Raw genomic sequence first — 19,168 nt, 5'->3', positions numbered from 1 at the left:
TCTGCAGCGAGGTGCAAAAGGCCATTTAAGCCAAGCCAGAGTCCTCTGATGTGAGTTGTGGAGGAGCCTGGGAATGAGTATGCCATCTGAGAGCATGCCCGGCTGGGCAGAGCTATGTAAGGCACATTGGGAGAGAATAGTATACTATGGAGGACACATTGATCCTACTTGGTGAGGGAAGCTGAATAACGTGGGCTTAGTATACAGGGGGGAAGTGGTCCCAACTCTGTGGTGCTTCCATGGAGAGGAGGTGCAAAGAGAAGATTGCTTACCAAAGAACTCTGTTAGTGATGCAATGGGTGGAGTTAGTGCCCATTTATATACCAGGATGGGAGGAGCCTGGCATATAAATGTGTGATGTCAGATATCATAAGAGCCTTGCTAGTTACAGTAAAGTGCAGAAAATGCATTTTATGTGCGGGCATTTGTTATTCTTGAATATTAAGACCTACAACCAGGGATGTCGTGAGTGGGGCCTATGACCAGGAGCTTGGCACATATGGCGGAAGGTCCCATCAACAACAGTTGGGTAGTTGTCTTATCCAATCCTAGTTGTCCTATCCTATCGGGGGTCACCTGATCGCTGTGATAGCCTCTGACACATGGATCAGTCACTGTGAAGCGCGCCCCCTTGTTTTCTGTCTCTGTGAATGGAAGAGAGAGATACAATGTATCTCTCTCTGTTCTTGCACAGAAAAATAAAAAGTGTGTGAAAAAATTAATTAAATAATAATAATAATAATAATAATAATAATAATAATAAAATAAATACCTAGATCAAGGTTTGATCTAGGTCAGTGCTAGGGTTAGTGTTTGGGTCAAGGTCAGGGTCAGTATTTTTTGGAGGGGCACCATTTTTTTTCCATTAGTATCAGTGTCAGTTAGTGTCAGTGTGTTTTAGGTAGGATAAAAAAAAGCAAAATGTGCATTATTGTTTTTAGGCTGCACTACGGGTACAAACAACACCTAACTTACACATATACATATATATGGTATATGGTATATGGTATATGGTATTGCTGTGATCTTTAGGAGCAGGAGAATTATTTATTTTGGGTTGTTCTTTGGTGGAAGGTTATGGTAGCACCAAGAAATATACAGCTAAATTTAAAAAAAAATATATTTTTTTTTGACAATTTTGGGGCAGTTTTTCTTTCATAATAAAAAAAAATATCAGGAGATATCCATAACTATTTACAACCAAATTGCAGTCCAATTTGTCCTTGAAAAAAACTGTTCTACAGTTTTACTAACATATATCAAAGTCACAAAATTGGGCTTAGGCATTTAGATTTGTTTTACCCTTAGGCACAAAGGGGTTAATATTTATTGGATTGAAAAAAAGAAAACATAATAAAAAATTATGCAATATACAAATAACATGTTATACCTCATTTAACATGGAGCTAGAATCTGATTTCTTTTTTATTATTAATTGCTTAAAAAATTCAGAGTAGGATATATTTATATATTGTTTTTTTTTTTTAAATTGTATGTTTATTAAAGATTTTTACAGTACAAGTAAAGCAAATTGAGCTCGGAGAGAGTTATAAGGCATCAAACAAGCAACAGAAAACAGACAAAAAAAGATAAATCATCTAGTTCAAATACAGATATGTATCTAGATAATGGGATGTGTAGAGTAAATCAACTAAAGGTTATAGGCATTGTTTTCTTGAGTCAACTAGAAATGTAAAGCAAAATTAACCAACACAGATTTCTACCATATGGTAAGGAGGTAGTATGCTGCACGGTAAGCAGAGATCAGCAAGGGAACAAGATATGAGGAGGGGAGAGGGTTAAATCAGGATGGGGTGGGAATGAAAAGACTGATATGATTCTAACAGAGTCAGGAAGGAGTACTGTATTCAGATTTTTCCCACAATTCCCAGACACGTCGAACCTGTTAATAGCATCCTCTACTAATGCCGTCATGTGCTCCATTCTACGAATTTCGCCAATGACATTGAGTAGTTGCTCTTGAGAGGGAGGGGTGGAGGCCACCCAACACATTGGAATAACTCTTAGCTGCCAATAAACTGTTTGAGGCCAGTTTGTTTGAGTTTTTTCCAAAGTCTGGAAAGGGAAGGCCAAGGAGGTGATATAATGGATCCAATGGGAGTAGGGACTCAAATAATCGTTGGAGCAGAGACATCACCATGGACCAAAAGGGTGTAATAAACTCACACTGCCAAAATATATGGTAATGAGTACCTCTGGTTTTACCACACCTCCAGCAAAGAGGGGACAAGGAGGGATCATAACGGTGCATGATCTCTGGTGTCCTCTACCAGAAGAACAATATTTTGAACCCTGTCTCTCTCTGTGCCATGCATCGGAATATTTTGGAGGTGGAGGTCCAAATCCTCTTCCACTGTGCGAAAGAGATAGGCTTTTGTATGTTTTGGGACCATTTTTGCATGTAGGTATGGAGATCTTCAGAAAGTGGGGATTATTCCTGAAGTATTTGATAAATAGCAGAGATCAATCATGTTTAATGGGGACCTTGGGAACATGGGAGTTCAAAGGTCATTGGTTAAGGGTGGGGGAGAGAGCTGATGACTCATTTGTAGGTAAGCGTAGTGCAGAATTTTTGGGAGTTGATATTTAGACTGGAGGTTAGCAAAGGTTAGGAATTTACGGGTGACTGGGTGGACAAGGTGGCATAGTTAAAAAAGGCCAGCTTGTACCCAGGGGCCATACAGGAATGAGATACACTGTCTGGGAGTAGTGGGTTGAAGAGTAGATTAGATAATGGGGGGCATGGCGAAGAGATAGAGAATTTAGAGATACAAGTATGCCATATCCTTAGTGTGAACAACATAGAACTTAAACATAAACTATGGAGTTTGGGGTCCTGAGTCAGGGTGGGCAACCAGACAAGGGAACAGGGGTGTGTGTGCGAAACAATGAGCCCATCTCGATTTCTGCCCATCTAGTCGGTGCAGCTAAGCTGGACCAGGAAACCACTGCTCAAAGGTGGGATGCCAAGTAATATTTATAAACATCCAGTGCCCCCAAGCCACCCTGGTGTCTAGGGGAGAGAATCACAGAGGCTGCTACCCTGTGGGTTCTGTTACTCCAGATAAAATTAAGGAACCAACGCTTGATTAGTTTTAATTAAGACATGGGGATAGGGACTGGTATTGTCTCGAAAAGATACAGCAGTTTAGGCATGACAGTCATTTTTAGTACATTGATCCTACCTATACAAGATATCGGGAGTGGGTTCCAATGCTTTAGCATATCACTGATGTCCTTGAGCAGGGGGGCATAGTTGGCCTGATACAGGGATCTATAGGTTGGGGTGATTTGCACGCCCATGTACTTGAGGGAGGTGGAACACCAGTGGTAAGGGAATGAGTGTTGTAGTGATTTTAGTTCCGCAGGTGGGATATGGAGAGGCAGCGCCTCCGCCTTAGTGGTGTTGATTTTGTACCCGGATAGAGCACTGAATTTTGATAGTAAGTTGTGTAGATTTGACAAGAATATATGTGGGTTGGTGAGAGTCAATTGGATGTCATCCGCAAATAGGGATAATTTGTATTCCCTATGACGCATGGGTATGCCTCGGATGTCAGAATGGGACCAGATAGCCTCTGCTAGGGGTTCTAGACAGTGGATGAAAAGTAATGGGGAAAGGGGGCAACCCTGCCTGGTGCCGTTAGACATTGGAAAGGTCTGAGACAAAAAGGAGGCCATTCAGACCTGGGATGAGGGGTTAGAATAAAGGGTTTGTAGGGCGAGGTATAAAGGGGCCTCGGTAGCCGAATTTGGTTAGGGTGGCAAACATGTAGGGGCAGCTTAGTCTGTCAAAGGCCTTCTGGGCATCTAATCTAAGGATCAGGGCAGGTCTGCATACTCTATTCAGCATGTCTATGAGATCTATGGTGCATCTGGTATTGTCTCCTGAGTGTCTGGTGGGAACAAAGCCTACTTGGTCTTTGTCGATCAGTTTTGTCAGGAATTGGGATAAACGGTTGGCTAGGATCTTCGTAAATAATTTGTAGTCTGAGTTTAAGAGAGCAATCGGTCTATAATTATCTGGAAGGAATGGGTCTTTACCCGGTTTAGGTATGACCGAGATGTAGGAGTGGAGAAAAGAATGGTGGGGAAACTTGCCTTGTAGAAGGAACTTATATAAAGACAGTAAATGGGGAGTTAAGGTCGATGAAAATGTCTTGTAGTAAGAATAAGGAAGACCGTCTGGTCCAGGGGATTTGCGTGAGGGTAAGTGCTTAATAGTGTCTGCCAGCTCGTCTTCGATAATGAGGGCATTTAATGTTAACAAGTCTGTCTTGGCCAGCTGAGGAAGCTGAATATCGTCCAAAAAAGTCTTGAATGACCCTTGGTCGAAAGGGCGATGTAGAGCAGGGGTTAGACAATTGTATAAATTGTCATAAAAGTCGCCAAAGACCTGGGTCATAGTTTGAGGGCAATGGGTGGGCGTACCATCCGACTGTTTCAAGTGGTCAGGAAAGGAATGGAAATATGGAAGGGTCTAGGGTTGAGTCTGGAGACCAACATTCTGTAAAAGCTTATTGAAGAACTCATACAATTTTTGTTTCGCCCAGAGAAGGGACTTAGCTATACTCGTCATGTCCAACGATTTTATCTGATTTCTCAGTGAGGTTACCGCCTTCAGTCGAGCCATCCTGGGGGAAAGTACCAGAGAGCGCTCGGCGTCTTGCAATTTAGCTAATAAAGAGGATTTTAAAAAGTTTGTGTCTTTCTTCCTGCGAGAACAGACAGAAATGCATTGCCCCCTGAGGAAGGCCTTATGGGCCTCCCATAGAATGGATGGACTGGACGCAGAACCTGCATTGAGCTGAAAGTATTCGGTTAGTGCAGAGAGAAGTTTCCCTTTGGTTTCTGGGTGGTTCAATAGGGACTCATTGAGCCTCCAATGGCATGTCTTGGATAATGCAGTGGAGACGGAAAGGTCTAGAGTTAGGGGAGTGTGATCCGACCAGTTGATGGGACCCAGGTCAGAAGACACCATGTTAGGCAGAAGTGGGGCTGTCACGAAGAAATAATTTAGTCTGGAGAACATTTTGTAGGGGGGGAGAAGAATGAGTACTGTCTGCTGGTGGGGTGTTTAATCCTCCAAGCGTCAAATAGATGGTGAGCCCATGTCGAATTGACGGAAGGACGCTAGGGATTGCATAAGGAGAGGTAGTTTCATTTGGAATAGAGATCCTCTATCTCTAGAGAAAGGATAGCATTGAAGTTGCCACCTTCAAACATAAAGGGCCTGGAGAAACGTTGTAAGATATTGAACGTTTCAGTAAGAAATTTAAGCTGACCCGAATTGGGTGCATAAACATTCATAAGGGTGAAAGGGCTAGACATGAAAATACATTGCAAAATTATGTATCTACCATGTGGGTCCAAATGTGAGGATTGGATCTGGAGAGGACAGGAGCATCTGACTAGCACTGCAACTTCAGCCCTACCAGATGAATCCGAAGCCACATATGAAACTGGGAAGTGCTGGGAAGCGAATTTCAAGGAACCCCCGACTCGGAAGTGAGTCTCCTGAGTCAGGATTACGCCCGGGAGGGTCCATGGAAAAAATAAATGAAAGGAGATCAGTAGTGTGGTAACAAGCAGGTTGTGACGACCTAAAAAGGTAGAACATGAATTACAGTTGCATGCCTGAGACGTAAAAGCATCTCAGGGATCCCTGACCGCAGTCAAAAGAAATGGGAGGGAGCATGGCGGCCTACGGTGAGGGTGAGGCAATTGACCCCCGCCAAGCCATTCCATCTATGGCTTGAACAAGCAAAAGTCTCCTCTTATACCTTCTATGGGGTAGCCAAAAATAACAAAACCAAACAGTTCAAGGCACCTCAGTGGGAGAAAACAAAAGAAAAAGAAAAATGAAAATATACAAGGAAAAAAACCCTTCATATCTGGAGAGAAGGGGGAGGATAGCAAGGTACACCCGTGTGAGGGGTAACAGGGGCCAGGACTGGTTCCAGTGCTGCTATCTCCTTCGGCCTCTTCAACATTCAACATTTGTGAGAGTGTTCCCTGCTATACACTATGATTCTGTTGCTCAGTTTTAAGCCTTGACATGTTAGGTATTTGCTCAGTGCAATCTCATCTTTTACATTTTACCAACAGTGGTTAGCACTTCTGCCTGGCAGCACAAGGGTCACCGGTTCAAATCTCAACCAAGGCACTACCTGCCTGGAGTTTGCATGTTCTCCCTGTGCCTGAGTGAGTTTTACTCTGGGTACTCTGGTTTCCTCCCACACTCCAAAGACATGCTGGTAGGTTATTTGGCTCCAGTTTAAATTGGCCTTAGTATGTGTATGTATGAATGTGAGTTAGGGACCTTAAATTGTAAGCTCCTTGAGGGCAGGGACTGATGTGAATATACAGTATATGTAAAGAGCTGCATAAATTGACAGCGCTATATAAGCTATATAAGATATATATATCTAAAGGGCCTGGTATGGAATTTGGGGGGACCCACACGCAATTTTTTTTTTTTTTAATTTTGGTTCAGGGTTCCCCTTAATATTCATACTGGACCCAAAGGGCCTGGTAATGGACTGGGGGGAATCCCATGCCATTTTTTTCAATGACTTCTTTTATCTGTATTGCCGGGACCGACAATTCATTATAGCCGCGAGTACTTTTAAACTACTTTTTTTCCTTTAGAAAGGTCATTTTGTGCAGGGACTGTTCTAAACACGGGAAACACGCGCCACTTTACAGGTATACTATATTTAAAAGGAATATTTCACTTTTATTGTTTCACTTTAAGCATTATTAAAATCACTGCTCCCGAAAAAACGGACGTTTTTAAAACTTTATTTTGCATTGATACATGTCCCCTGGGGCAGGACCCGGGTCCCCAAATACTTTTTAGGACAATACCATGCATATAAGTCTTTAAAATTAGCACTTTTGATTTCTCCAATAGCCTTTTAAAGGGTGTTCCGCGGCTTTCGAATTTGCCGTGGGCAACCCAAATTGTTCGCTATTCGGCGAACAGGCAAACACCCGATGTTCCAGTCGAACTTACGTTCGACTGGAACATCGGGCTCCTCCCTACTTGTCATATCACTAGAAAGTTTGGTGTTAATTGCCTCATTCATTCACTATTTAAATTTTTCTGTCACTTTGAACCTAGAACACCAAATTAGAGTCCGGACTATCCATTCCAGTCCATCAACTGATTCGGGTTTTTATTTATTTATACATTTTTTTTTCTTAGTCCAGCCGGATAATGAAGAAGATCCAAATTTAGAATTCGTTGGGTCGCAGTTTTGAGACCTGGTAAGGCAAAGTGACGGGGACACTTATGACAATCTTCCGTGACAGAAAGCATCAAAAACTTTTACAACATGGAACAGCTTGTCACAAATATGAATTTATTTTATTATTTAATGGCATATTTTAGGATCCTGGAAAAGAAAACGTATGAACCAAATATGTCAAGAAGACTAAATCAGTGATGCGTGTTTTAATTTGAAAATGTAAGAAATGTAACACATTTCTATCTTTTACTTCCAAGTTCTTATAAGACTAGATTTGTGCTTAAATATGTAACAGAATATTACTGAACGAAAAAACTTTAAATACTTCAGCTTTGTTAACATTGCATTTGGTGGTTTTCCAAGTATGTGTCCTACAAATGTAAGTTTTATTAAATTGATATTAACCACTTAAAGTGGAGTTCCACCCACTTTTACAACTCTTCAGCATCCCTCACTAAACTGTACACTGTAAACAAATTGGATATTTTTTATTTTTTTTCTCAACACCTACTGTATATCTGCTGTGTTCATTTTTCACTTCCTCCTCCCTGGCCGCGGCCCATCGCATCATTTCCTGTTTGCAATGCCTTCTGGGAAGGGGCAGCAACTTCCTCTGAAACTGCTGTTGCTATGGAAACCTGATCTGAAACCTATTACACTGCTTGTGCTGCACTGAGCATGTGGGGCGGCAACTTCCTCTGAAACTGCCGTTGCTATGGAAACCTGACCTGAAACCTACTACACTGCTTGTGCTGCACTGAGCATGTGCGAGATCTGCAAGGATGAGATCCAGGAAGAAATACAGTCTGGCTTCAGATGCCCACACTTAAGATGGCCGCGGCCTGCTGTAAGTTTATAAAATAACAAACTACTGCTATAAACTAACAAAACAGACCTTAAATTACAGACTACCTTTACTAGAATACATTAAGCTTGTGTATTATAGGGGTATTTTTATTTAAAAAGTATAATTTCGGCCGGAACACCACTTTAAGGACCGGAAGGATTTTCCTGCCTAATGACCAGGCTATTTTTTGCGATACGGCACTGCGTCGCTTTAACTGACAATTGCGCGGTCGTACGATGCTGTACTCAAACAAAATTGACGTCCTTTTTTCCCCCACAAATAGAACTTTCTTTTGGTGGTATTTGATCACCTCTGCGATTTTTATTTTTTTCGCTATAAATAAAAAAGTCACAATTTTGAAAAAAAAACTTTTTTTTTTTTTTTTTTTTTAATACTTTCTGCTATAATACATATCCAAAAAAAAAAATTCTTCATCAGTTTAGGCTGATATGTTTTCTTCTACATATTTTTGGTAAAAAAAAAAATCACAAAATCGTTTGGTTTGCGCAAAAGTTATCGCGTCTACAAACTATGGGATAGATTTTGGGACTTTTATTTTTTTTAATTGTTTTTACTGGTAAAGGCGGTGATCTGCAATTTTTAGTGGGACTGCAACATTGCGGCAGACAAATCTGACCCCAAATGACACTTTTTGGGGATCAGTGGAATTATTACAACTATAAAAATGCACTGATTATTGTACAGTATAAATGACTCTGGCAGGGAAGGGGTTAACACTAGGGGGCGATCAAGGGGTTAAGTGTGTTCCCTCAGCGTGTTCTAACTGTAGGGGGGATGGGCTGCCAGGAACATGACAGAGAGCACTGATCTCGATCACTGGGAACAGAAGATCTCTGACATGTCATCTGGCAGAACGGGGAATCGCCTTGTTTACAAAGTAAGATCCCTGTTCTGCCTCTGTGTACAGCGATCGCAGGCGGCCTGAGGACATCAAGTCTGCCGGACCCATGGGCAAGCTCACATGCACGGACTGATGTACAGGTACAGGCTGGTCGGCATGTGGTTAAAGGCAATTTTTTTTTTTTTTTTAAACCAAACATGTTATACTTACCTGCTCTGTGTAACAGTTTTGCAAAGAGCAGCCCCCGTTCCTCCCCTTCTCAGGCCCCTCGCTGGCGCTCCTGGCTCCTCCCTCCTGCCGAGTGCCCCCACAGCGAGCAGCTTGCTGTGGGGGCACCTGAGGCTGAGCCGCTGCTCTATGTGTCCATTTACACACATAAAACAAGTAGGTATAATCTTGTGAGCTGCCACACTACTAACCTCAATGAAAAACTAAAAATAAATAGAGACTAAATAAATAAAAATAAAAATAAAAGTAAAAAACAAATATAGACAGCGGCCAACACTACCCACACTTCCCAAATGTGACAATACAAACTGATATACCAAATGTGCGGTGCTAAACATAAATTAAATACATTTAAAAAATGAATATAAAACTAAACAGGTTTATTACACTTAAAATCCCACATAGATGTACACTCACATTTAGTACAATAAAAACAAGCCTTGATATATTTATGGACAGCAAAAGGGGGGTGATAATGTCACCTGGAGACCAAATCTGCAGCTACGGTTCCCAGCGTTCTCCCCGTCCTTCCTCGTCAGCCAATCAAGCTCCTCCTACTGGTTTCATCACAATCTCGTGACTTCCTCTGGGAATGGAGCAAATTGGCTTGTGATCAGGAGGAAGGAGTGATTAGTGATTTTATTCTGCATGCTTAGCTCAAATCCTCTCATTATGCATATGCTCCCAGCACAATTCCCCCCCAGAAAAATTTCCCCCTTCCTAGTACAAATCCTCTACCCCTCAAATCTCCCCTCCGAGCACAAGCCCCCCCCCCACACGAAATCCCCCCTCCCAGCACAAATTCCCCTCCCCCAATCCCCCATCCTAGCACAAATCCCTCTCCCCATCAAATGTCCCCTACTAGCACAAATCCCCCCCCCTCACTATATAACCTTTACAGTAAAACCTTGGTTTGAGAGTAACTTGGTTTGAGAGCATTTTGCAAGACAAGCTACATTTTTAAATAAATTTTGACTTGATATACAAGCGATGTCTTGATATACAAGTAGCGTCATGTCACAACTGTGTATAAAAGAGAAGAGAGGCGTCTCTAAGTGTAGCAATATGGTTACATTTAATGAAGGTACAACATTGAGAAACTCGCATGGTTGATGATTAAAATAGGCACATCTAAATATGCAGGCATCCGGGGTAAAGCTGTCCACATAGACCATCCCCCGCACCACCATCAACGTCGTCCCTTCCACACTGCACTCCACAATCGCTTCAAGCCTCGTTTTCAGATCGCTCTACTGCAGGGTAGTCTTCCCGGTCACGATTGCAGACTGACAGCAGTGAGAGCTGGCGGTGCGGAGGATGGTCTATGTGGACAGCTTTACCCCGGATGCCTGCATACTTAGATGTGTCTCTTTTAATCATCAGCCATGTAAGCGCATAACTTTTTATTGAGTATGAAGGAATGTACAATAAGACATGCACATAAGACATAGTAATGAGATATTGCATACATCTAGGTCAATTGTAAAAAAGCATGGAGAGGATGGGTTAATCCTAGAACTAAGGAGTATATACAAGAAGGTACACCAGTTACAACAGACGTGTGGGTAAATAATGTGAAAAGAACTTTCCAAATAGGCAAATCGCCTAAGCGTGATACAACCTAAGATAAAAAAGAAGAATTCTCACTAAGTTCTCAAAATTATATTTTCTGACCAAATTGCCCAATTGTGCTCAAAGGCCACCTTGGTAAGCAAGTTGATAGCTAGTAGGTGTTCAAAGGTATAGTTTTGTTGGGCCGCAAACCAAGACTTCTGAAATATGAAGGGAGTCCCGTGACTTTCATTTTCTGAGAATGAGTGTAGGGGCTGCTAAAAGAATGTGTGTGACTACTTGCTCAAAGGAGCAGGTGTATGATTTCCATACCAATGTGGAGAATAGCTAGGCCTGGGTTGGGTGACTGGATGATTCCTTTAAGGGAGGAAATGACTTGGAATACCTAAAGGAAGTCACGTGACCAGTGACGCAATGCGTTGGGCGGAACCTTGTGATGTCACTTCCGGTGTCCACAGAGTACGGAAGTGTGGTGAGGAGGTGAGTTTTCTTTTTTTTTCTTTTCTTTTTTTCTTCTTTTTATATCTTTGACTGTTGGGATGCCCCTATCCTTGAGGGCACCAAGGCCTGTGACATTATATAGCCTGTCTGGTAATCCACTTGTGTGCAGGAGCGTTTCTTCTCTGGAGGCGAGTTTGTTCCTGCTCCTATTTGCACTGTGGATGTCACCAAACTTTTATGTACGCAGTTATTGAATACATTTTGCTATATTTTACTGGCAATATTGCGCTATGGATATCTTTCTTCTCTCTGAGTGACGTTCGTTTAAGAGACACGATATTGGAGGATTTTTACCCAGACGTATTGGTGCCTATACAGCGGGGATCTGAGCAGCTATTCACTGAGATATAAAGCTTTGTCTGACCTTACGGTCATTCTTGGATGTGAGCAGCCAATATACTTATTGGTGGCGGTGATTGCTGTTTAATTCCTTTATTAGATATACTATTTTTCTCTCTACAAATCAAGATATGGACTGAGCAGTCATTCCTATATGCTTTTTTATATCTGGACTTCTCGTATTCACCTATATATTCATTGTTTTTCACTTGGATTTTTTCAATGATTTTTTGATTTATTGCTTTTTATGCATTTGGTTATTAATTGAATAAGCGCAGCATTTTATACTTATTACTTGGAATATCTGGTTCCAAAAACTTGTCAAGCAAGGGCATTCCCATAATGCGTGAAGTGGATGTCCCACCAGATTGCCTGTTTGTGGTTAACAGAGGTTCACGCAAGCGGGGCCAGAGCTTCGAGCAGAGTAATTACTTTTTGGAATTTGAAAGTGATCTCCCTCTCACATACAGATAGGGGGTTGGCCCTTTCGGGGGAAATAACGGCACGCTTAACAAGAAGGGTCTCAACCTCCTGGGCAGCCGCCTGTAGCGACTCAATGAAGTCAATACGCAAGGCAGCAACGTGGTCATTCGTACAAGCCTTTATCCGTACAAGCCTTTATTTCTCATTATCGCCTAGATCTGTGATTATTGACAACTGTTAATTTTGGCAAAGCGGTTATCTCGTTAGCTGGAGGCCATAATTAACCCTATTTTGTTTCTGCATTATCTCACTCTGGTTAGTTCCCAAGGGTAGGCTGACATGGAGCTGTTAGGAAAACGCAAAATTGAGTATCAAATACTTACCACAATTTTCCTTTCTTGACGAGCTCCATGTCAGCACAGACTGCCGCCCAGGTGCCGAAAACGAGTTATGGAACGCCGGCCTGAGGGAGGCCTGAGGGAGGCCTGAGGGAGGCAGTCAAATTTATGAGTTAGGTCCTGCAGGTGGGGGTATGGGCAGAGCATACCCAGTGGAAGGCCGACATGAAGCTCGTCGGGAAAGGAAAATTGCGGTAAGTATTTGTTATTCAATTTTCCGGTATTTTGACATTGTCAGAAAAAAGAAGTTAGGCCAACATGATCTTTACTTTAAGACAATGAGCACCAAACTTTTTTATTGTTATCTAAATTATGGTTTACAATACACCAGGTGGGTTTAAGAAGAAAGCTTTTTTTTTTAGATATACTAAGAAACGGATACATATAAACCCTACGAAATTAGATTTGCATCAGAAACTAGTCCCTTGAATGTTTGAATAATAGAAGTCATTAATTTCAGGAAATTAAAATTCCAGTGCAAAAAAAGAAAGAAAAAAAAAAAACCACACAAAGGGACTCATTAACGTTTAATTGCTTATTTTGCTTGAAACGGGAAAGTCATTTACAGACTGTATATAGGCAGAGGATGGGGAGAGATTGCTTTGTTTCACGATCAAACAAGCCACGGAACTTTTAAACAATCTGAGATCTTAGAAATAAATAAAAGGATGCGAGGATGATGCAACGAGAGAGTGGGGGGGGGGGATAATTAATGATAATTTATCAAACAGCGCCGTTGCAGATCTTGTGGTCTTATTGCCCAATCCAAAGCCAGCACAGGACATAAGCATGTTTTATAAATCACCCACACATTACTATATCAGTCATAAAACCAATATTGATTTTGCTGAGCCTGAAACTTCTACTTCTTCAAGCAGTAATATATGTGCTCTTGGGAAATATAAATTAATTTTTCAAAAAAAATAAATAATTTTAATTAAAAAAAAAAAAAAAAATATGGATAGGGATATAACGGGCTGAGTTGAAAACAAGATAACTGCAAGAAAAGCAGAATAAACATCTTCTGCAGGCATAAAGTACCCTTTAATCAATTAACTTTTTGTTGTTAAGGAAATAATAATTATTATAAGGAAATAATAAATAATTATTTTCCCTTTGGGATTAATAAAGTAATCTGAATCTGAATTATATAGTAAAATAAACAATACAATAGTATTAAAAATAAAATAATACAATAAAATATGATCTATAAGAACATAATAAAATAATATATATTAAAATAAAAAATATAATAATAACATAATAAACAAAGTAATGCTGGTCTGTATTCATTAATACATTATTACATTCATTCATACAGCTTGTCTTAACCACTTCAATCCAGGAAGTTTTTTTTTTTTTGTTAATAACCCAGGATGTTTTGATTAACCCAAGATAAAGGCCCTATCAATGTAAAATAAAGACCAATATACCCCCAAATAAATGAAATGCTGAAAATACCACTCCCTGAAACAAAACCCATATTTTTAGGGGAACAAAAACGTTTGCTATGAGTGGAACAGCACCTAAGAATAATTAAAAAAAATAATTAAAGAAAAAAAAAAAAAGACAATAATAATAATAATAATAAGAAGAAGAAGAAGAAGAACAAAAAAAGGCAGTATATTGGTTGCCCAAATGTAGGTAGCCAGCCCCACCCCCCACTTTTATAGTGGGAGGTGGGGCTGGCTTAACCAAAGGCCCACTTATTGGCTCTTCTAAATGTAGCATCCTCCTAGTGTAGAGTAGTCTGCTAGGTAAATTTAGTTAGCTCCACAGGAGCTTCAGAGGAGCACGGGTTTGAATAATTAGGACTGCTCAGTGTCTCACAGGCTGCTGCTCTGTTGCTTTTCCCTGTCTTCTAGAGGATTCCAGAACCATAGTGGGAGGCAGAACAGAGAAAGCAGCCTGAATAATTGTGAGACTCCAGCAAATACCTGAGGAGGCGTGCCCAGTAGGTGGTGAAGGAGCCCATAAATAGTCTGAGGCCTGATGCAGAGGAGCAGTTTTCCTGGGTCCAGTCCTGCAGGAGGAGACCCCTGTGATGGGGTGCTCTGCCCCTTGGTGCAGGTTCTTAGAGGAAACTGTGAGGAAGACACCAAGGTCCAACCTAGGCTTAGCTGTGAGGCCTATTTGCAGATCTGTGTCCAGGGATCAACTTGGGTCTGGAGAAGCTCACTAGAGAGAGCCAGCAGGAAGTTGGTGATAGAGTCCAGCTGTCCAATGGTAGTGTGAGTCTACATCTCTAGAAAAAGCATGGTGGATATTGGCAGGAGGCAACTAATGATCCTGTTGCTATGAGAGTAGATGACCCAAGCGCTGAAAAGTAGTGACTGTGTATAGCTTTTACCTCTGGAAGGAGTACAGGTCCCCATCTGCATAGCGATCTTGTGGGACATTCCTTGTTTTGTACAGTATAACCAGAAGTGAGGAGTCCTCAAGTTGTTCAGTTCTACAATTTACTGTGGTATCCCAGGCTCTCTATCTCTATCCAAGTTCATTGCTTCCAATAAAAACCCAAAAAGAAAGCTCTAGACCACATATGTCAAACACAAGGCCCATGGGCAGAATCTGGCCTGCCAGGCCTTGTCATGGGGCCCTCGCACCCAGTTTTGCAGCTGGATCATGGCGAAACTCCATTCCGCCACCTCTGTCTCTCACCCTCTGCTCCCGCTGTTACTTGTAAATGCAGAAGCCTTCTGTGTTTACAAAGGGACAGCTTTGCTTTCAGCAGCTTTCGGATGTAACAGATCCTTCCTGAGGGGGCAAGAAGGGGACAGACTTGAAGAAAACGTGGCAACCCTACCCCTGCACCCTGCATTCTGTACACAGTGAATCCCTAAACCCTGCACTCTGCACATAACGCACGCCTGAATCCTGCACTCTGCACACAGTGCACCCCTAAACCCTGCACTCTGCACATAATGCATGCCTGAACCCTGCACTCTGCACATAACGCATGCCTGAACCCTACACTCTGTACACAGTGCACCCCTAAATTCTGCATTCTGTACATAGCACACCCCTAAACCCTGCACTCCTGAATAATAATAAAGTAGATGCATATTCTAATGCCGCGTACACAGGAGCGGAATTTCTGACAGAAAGAGTCCAATGGGAGCTTTTCATAGTATATTCCGACCATGTGTATGCCCCACTTTTTTCGTCAAAAATTCAGACGGACTTAGATAGAGAACATCAAAAAGGAGATCCTAGTACTGAAGTACCTAATATACAGGGTGACTCTGTAGGTACTTAATGGTCACTTGTATGTCCCTACAACAGGCAGCAACCCAGCAGAGCGGTGCATTTCCAGATCCTTTGGTCATTTATCGTGGGAACTGCAGCTTACACAAGCTCTCCCCTTGCCTACAATCATTTGATGTTACATTTATCTCGGATGCCCCGGTCTCTGTCTGCTGCCAGTTTGATCTTTTTTAGAGACACCTCCACTTTTGATCGTTCTCAGCGATCCACTGACTAAACCCATCTTTGTGAATACTTTTTTGCCTTTTCATATTCAATCGAACCTCTAGCTCCTGAAGAAGCGTTCTTTGTCAACGTGAAACATGTAGAGCATTTGGAGAATACACCACTTTGGAATACCAGACCTGCAGTGCTCCTTCAATCCCCAACTCTCTAGGGGAAGTCTACCTTTTTCTTTTTTGGAATTTATTGCACTGTTATGAGTATTAGAATTACTTACGAGACTGCAGGATAGGATCCTCAATGGTGTCACTACATATGTTGTATGTCTATATCTGATGTGTTTTTAAATGTTCATGTCTATTCCCCATGTTCTTTGTATGTAATAAATAAAATTTAACTTTTTTATATACCCTTTGTAGTCCATTACAGTTGTGCCTTAAAAGTCCCATTTTTTAGTTTTTTGACACTCCTAATAGATAGAGAACATGTTCTAAATTTTTCCGACAGAACAAATTCCTATCGGGAAAACCGCTCGTCTGTATGCTGTTCCAACGCAACAAAAATGACGCATGCTCTGAAGCAAGTACGAGACGGAAGCTATTGGCTACTGGCTATTGAACTTCCGTTTTCTAGTCCCGTCGTATGTGTTTTGTACGTCACCACGTTCTGGACGGTCGGAATTTGGTGTGACCATGTGTATGCAAGACAGCTTGAGGAACTCCGTCGGAAAAACCTTCAGAGTTTATTCCGACGGCAAAACCGGTCGTGTGTACAGGGCTTAAGATACAAATGGCCCTTTGAGGGCAACCATACTGCTGATGCGGCCCGTGATTAAATTGACTTTGACACCCATGCCCTAGACCGTTCTATGAAGTCAGTGTAGTACAGGAAATGCTGTGTGCTTGCTTGCGTGTGCTCTGAGGGGGGAATAAGACCAAAATTCACCAGCGGCCCTTTAGGGGGTGGGCTACATAAGGCCATGAGGTTCACGATGGTGTTAAAATCTGGGCAAATCTGCCCAAAAATTTGCAGGGACAACAGATCTCTAACTTGCAAGATCCGCCTCAAATCCACAATTCAAGTGGTGAACCCAAGCTGCATCCCTATATAAAAAGACTCCGTTTCCTTTAGAGTAGGATAATGTGGATACGGTTCTTTTCAAAGTAAACGGTCCACTATTATACCTGTAATATTTTTAATGCTGAACCTCAGAATTTTAACTGCTATTGATGGGAGAAACATTTTGGTTTCCTTCGCTGTTCAGCAAATTGCTACCTGCTTTATTATCGCACAGCGGAGACATGATCTGAATGGGATTCTTTATAACATGATTTCTAATGAAAGCCGGGCAGATCAGTATAACGTATATCAGAGTTTGTATCGGTGAAAGTTACATTCCTGCATGTGTCAAGGCTTTCCTTTTATTGCTGAAAATTCTTTTTACATTTAACTGAGCTATCAATCCGAACCATTTAAATGACTTCTGCTCCTGTAAATAGGCTAAATGCTGAGCTGGAAACTGAGACCCTGAACTAGAAGATTTGCATGTTTCAGTGATGCCCTAAGACCAGCTAGAGAATGAATAGGCTGCATTCTCGCTGATGTCCCTGAACACTAATGAAAGGATACGTTGTAATTGAGTGTCACCAGTCACTAGTAGCGAATGGATATAAGGGCGCATCTAAGTGCAGTGAATAAGATCAATTCAATAAATTCAGTAAAATGCGAATTAACGACTCATATGTAGTCGAATAAAAAGCGCATGTTAACCGCTTCAGCCCCGGAAGATTATACCCACCTTCCCGACCAGAGCACTTTTTGCGATTCGGCACTGCGTCGCTTTAACTGACAATTGCGCGGTCGTGCGACGTTGTACCCTAACTAAATTGATGCCCTTTTTTCCCAAAAAATAGAGCTTTCTTTTGGTGGTATTTGATCACCTCTGCGGTTTTTAATTTTTGCGCTATAAACAAAAAAAGAGCGACAATTTTGAAAGAAATGCAATATTTTTTACTTTTTGCTATAATAAATATCCCCCAAAAAATATTAAAAAAAAAACAATTATTTTCGTCAGTTTAGGCCGATATGTTTTCTTCTACATATTTTTCGTTAAAAAAATTGCAATAAGCATATATTGATTGGTTTGCGCAAAAGTTATTGTGTCTACAAAATAGGGGATAGATTTATGGCATTTTTATTATTATTTTTTTTTTTACTAGTAATGGCGGCGATCTGTGATTTTTATCGGGACTGCAACATTATGGCGGACAAGGACACTTTTGACACATTTTTGGGACCATGGGCATTTATACAGCTATAAAAATGCACTGATTACTGTAAAAATGTCACTGGCAGGGAAGGGGTTAACACTAGGGGGCGATCAAGGGGTTATTTGTGTTCCCTAGTGTGTGTTCTAACTGAAGGGGGGAGGGGAACTGTGCAGGGGAGATGACAGATCGCTGTTCATACTCTGTATGAACCGACGATCTGTCACTTCCCCCCTCATAGAACCGGAAACTGTATGTTTACACCCACAAATCCCGGTCTGCGTGTCAGCGGCGATCGCGGGAGCCCGGCGGTGATCGTGACCGCTGGGCACACGCATCGGCTCGGGGGGCGAGCAGCGGGTGTGCGCCTCCCGCTGCGCGCGCGCGCCCCTAGTGGCCACAGGGCAAAGCGTCGTTGTTTCCCCCAGCCGTGCCATTCTGCTGCAGTACAACTGCGGCGGCTGGTTGGCAAGTGGTTAAATGTTCTGCATCCACCATCCAGAAGACCCAGGTAGTGCAATGATGATCAGGAGCAGAACTGCTGGCAGCTGAGAATACACCAGCTCCGGAGACGATCTGACAGCCTGGGTACTTGGCTTACGATGCCACATGGCTACGCGTTTCTAGGTAGTAACACCACTTTCTCAAGCTTGCCTACCTACAATATACTGTTCCCTTTCTGCACACTCATGGTGGTACCCAGCACCCACAAGCAACCCCTGCCCCCCCCTTCGTTCGGTCGATCACCAGCACCGCACTTACCCCATATCTAGGTCATGGGCAGCACTTCCTCCGGGTGGCGGGGGCGGCGGCTTTCCCTGCATCATGTGCGTCTCCTCCCCCCTCCTCCTCCTAGGCAGCCAATAGACTCGCTTCTCCTCTTGGCCAAACTGACAGTTTCATGTTTGATCAGACTACTGGCACACATAGGGTTCGAAGCTACCCGGAAGAGGTTTTTTGCTACTTGTGAATACCCTGATGTTCTTTTTTAATTAAACTTACAAACAAACGATAATACACTATCCAGC

The sequence above is a fragment of the Aquarana catesbeiana genome, linkage group LG06 (genome assembly GCF_042186555.1).
Source record: "Aquarana catesbeiana isolate 2022-GZ linkage group LG06, ASM4218655v1, whole genome shotgun sequence".
NCBI classification, from domain to species: Eukaryota; Metazoa; Chordata; class Amphibia; order Anura; family Ranidae; genus Aquarana; species Aquarana catesbeiana.
This window is presented reverse-complemented; position numbering follows the sequence as displayed.